This window comes from Lupinus angustifolius, chromosome LG13 (assembly GCF_001865875.1).
Source record: "Lupinus angustifolius cultivar Tanjil chromosome LG13, LupAngTanjil_v1.0, whole genome shotgun sequence".
Lineage (NCBI taxonomy): Eukaryota > Viridiplantae > Streptophyta > Magnoliopsida > Fabales > Fabaceae > Lupinus > Lupinus angustifolius.
In genome coordinates this window covers 8,287,959-8,291,771 of record NC_032021.1, presented here as the reverse complement: position 1 = coordinate 8,291,771, position 3,813 = coordinate 8,287,959, and positions in this window count along the sequence as shown.

The window sequence follows — 3,813 nt, the reverse complement described above, 5'->3', positions numbered from 1 at the left end:
GACCCAATGAAAAGCAAGTGGTAGACAAGTGTACATATTTGAGAGAGGAAACTCATGTGATGACTATCTGACAAAGAAAGAAGCTTCTTCTTTATTTTCTTTTGGTCTGAGATGAGCTAAGCATTCTGTTGCCAATGGAACACGGTGCCTTAGGCCCAAGTTGATTTGTCTAGATTCATCTTTTACCAAAAATAATAGAGAGAAAAATGTATTCACTTATGTCATATGAGTTTTATACACTATCATTATATCATTCATCATTTATATTTAATTATTGTTGATCATTCAAAAAAGTAATATAAATGAATGAAGAATGTATTAAGTGTGTATAAATCTTTACACTAAAACGCATAGATATTACACTTAAAATAATAATGATTAATAGGTTAATAATAATACTATAATAATAATAGTATAAAAAGTTTAATATTTACACTAACTAGCGTGTCGACAGACACTTCGTGTCTGCCGACCCGCGTTCTTATTTTATGATATTAAATATTAAATTTATATTTTTTATTTTAGAGAATTAGAATGTTTTTATTGGATGTACTTCATGTTATAATTTTTGTATTTGTTATAATATCAAACTTAAAGTGAGATGTATTAATTATAATTATCTATGATTATATGGTTTTACTTTAGAAATATAAAATATTAAGGGCAAAATTGGAAAATAGAATAATTGAGGTAGTTATTTCAAGTTTTGGCTTTATATATAGTATAGAATTATAGATATATAAAGGGAAAACTTAAATTAAATGACAGTGGAGTAATTTCTGTGAAGAAGATCTTTGCTCCTCACTTTGGCAAGGTTTTGATGAAGACACCAACATCACCAAAAAGAAGAAAAAGAAGATTACTTATAAAGATCAAGAAGATCAAAGCTTCAAAACAATTAGTCTAAGTCTAAATATGTATTTCTATCCTATACTCTTTAATATACCAAAGTAGTAACGCTCAAAATATTTTAAAAGAAATTGAAACACTTCAAGTTTTAAATGAAAGCATTTTTCAAAATACTATGTAACAGGTTACTGAAATTTGAGGTTACAAATCAGTTATCCAACAATGTTTAAATTGGAGTAACCGATTACTCAAATTTGAGTAACCGGTTACTCTCAGTGAATTTTAAATTCACTGTTGGACAGAGAGTTTGAGTAACCGATTACTCAAGTGAGTAACCGATTACACAATGTAATTTTTTAAAATGTAACGTTTGGGTAACCGATTACCCACTTACTGTAATCGGTTAATGAGAGATGTTACATCAATTTTCATATTTAAAACTCAAGAGTTTTCATTCCAAACGAAATGCCTTCATTCCAAACAATTCCTACTCTTTCAAAAAGGCACAATGACTGATTGGAAAGCCTATTTATAGGTCTTGGAACTCACAATGAGAACAACTTTTTGAACAACTCTTTCATAACTCTTTCACACTTTTCTCACAACTTTCCTACACTTTTCTGAAATAGTTCTCTGCACTTCTAGCAACTTGAATTCAATCTTTCAAAGCTCTTTCTCTGAGTTGCATGAAGTAAAGTGTTTTAAAGTTTTGTAAACTTAAAGAGCATTATTTACTAAGTATACAAAAGAGTTATTGGATTGCAAGTGATATTTTCATTTCATACTTGTAAAGGCAATACAAGTGAATGTGTAAGGTACATAGAGATCTCGGGGATGAGATATTATAATTACAATTCATAATATTTAGTGGAAAATCTCTTATGCTGCAAGAGTAGTGGACGTAGCCTTCGGTGGACAAGAAGGTGAACCAGTATAAACATCCTTGTGTGCTCTCTTCTCCATTACCTCTCTGATTTATTCTTGTTTTTTTTCAGCAATATTATCCGCTGCACTTTAACTCTTCATTTTGCAGAAAAAGTGGTCATAATTTCTAGTCAACTAATTCACCCCCCTCTTAGTTGCAATCTCAGTCTTACAATTGGCACGAGAGCGTTTTTTGAGTAAGTTATTCTCAAAACTGATCCTACATCAAAGATGGTCGTATGATCATTCGTAGGAGAAGGTTCTAACATAAATCGTTCTCCAAGTTTTGTTGGAGAATGCTATGACTTCTGGAAAATCAGAATGAGAATATTCATAGAAGCCCAAGACTTGGATATATGGAACGCAATTGAAGAATGACCCTATGAACCCTTCACAGTTATAAACAGTATAAGGGAAATACAGCCTAAATCTTCATGGAATGATGAAGACAAGAAGAAGGTGCAATATGACCTAAAGGCAAAGAACATCCTCACTTCTGCTCTTAGAATTTATGAGTTCTTTAGAGTATCTAACTGTAAATCCGCCAAGGAAATGTGGGATACTCTAGAGACCACACATGAAGGAACGGAGGAAGTAAAAAGGTCAAGGCTAAACACTCTCTCTCAAGAATATGAAATGTTTCGAATGCAACCGGGAGAGAAGATATTGGATCTTCAAAAGAGATTCACCCATCTTACAAATCACCTTCTTGCTCTTGGTAAGGTATTATCTAAAAGTGACTTGAACTTTAAAGTTCTAAGATCACTTACCATAACATGGCAACCAAAGGTAACAACTATTTCTGAAAAGAAAAGTTTATCGAAAATGTCTATGGCTGCGTTATTTGGAAAATTGCAGGAACACGAGTTAGAACTCAGCCAACTGGATCAACATGAAGAGCAGGAGAATAAAAAGAAGAATATTTCTCTAAAAGCAAAAATTGACAAATATGAGTTATCAGAGGATGAATCCAATAAAGAAGAGATAGAAGACATAAGTCTCTTTGTGAAGAAATTCAGCAAATTCCTCAAAAGGAATAAAGGTGGTAGAACTGGACAAGTAAGAAAGTTCACCAAAAACAACGATGCCTCTACTTCAAATCAGAATTTTACATGCTTCGAATGTGGCAAGACTGGCCACATGAAGATAGTTTGTCCAAATTTGAAAAAGAATGCATTCAAGGGAAAGAATAAAATAAAAACCGGAAGGAGAGCATACATAGCTTGGGAAGACAATAAAATGAGGAATAAGCACATCTCTCCTTAATGACATCTCATCATTCTGATGATATAGAGGTAAATGACTCAAAACTATATTCTTATGAATTACAAATTGCATTCAATGACCTGCATGATGAGTACATCAAACTCACAAAAATGTTTTTAGAAAACTGAGTTAGATTCATTTAGAAACAAACCTTCATCAACAAAATTGTATTGCTCTTGAAAACAAAGTTACAACATTAAATCTTGAAATTAATAAAATAAGTAAGAGCAGTAAAAGTTTAAATAGAATCATCAATGATCAACGACACTCAACAGACCGAAGAGGTCTTGGCTATTCAAAAGGTAACGTTTCTAAGAAACCTAGTGTCCCAATTAAGATAAATTTTCACAAAGGATGTATCCATGATCATAAACATAATAATGATAAAACTATGATACATAATCATCAATCCACATGCACATATTGTAAACATCATGGGCATACACCAAACACCTGCAAAATTATAAAATATGGTGTACCCCTTGGTTATTATAAATGGATTGAGAAAGGTGCTAACCATATAGGACCCAAAGAATATTGGGTACCTAATAAAACTTAACCTGCTTTGCAGGATAATTTGGGAGCCGCCTGCAACCTATGGTATTTGGATAGCGGCTATTCAAAACACATGACAGGCGACAGATCAAAATTCTCTGTCCTTACTCCAAGGGACAAAGGATATGTCACATATGGTGATAATAACAAAGGAAGAATTCTTGGAGTTGGTAGAGTTGGCAAGCCTCCCTCAACCACTATAGAAGGTGTGTTATATGT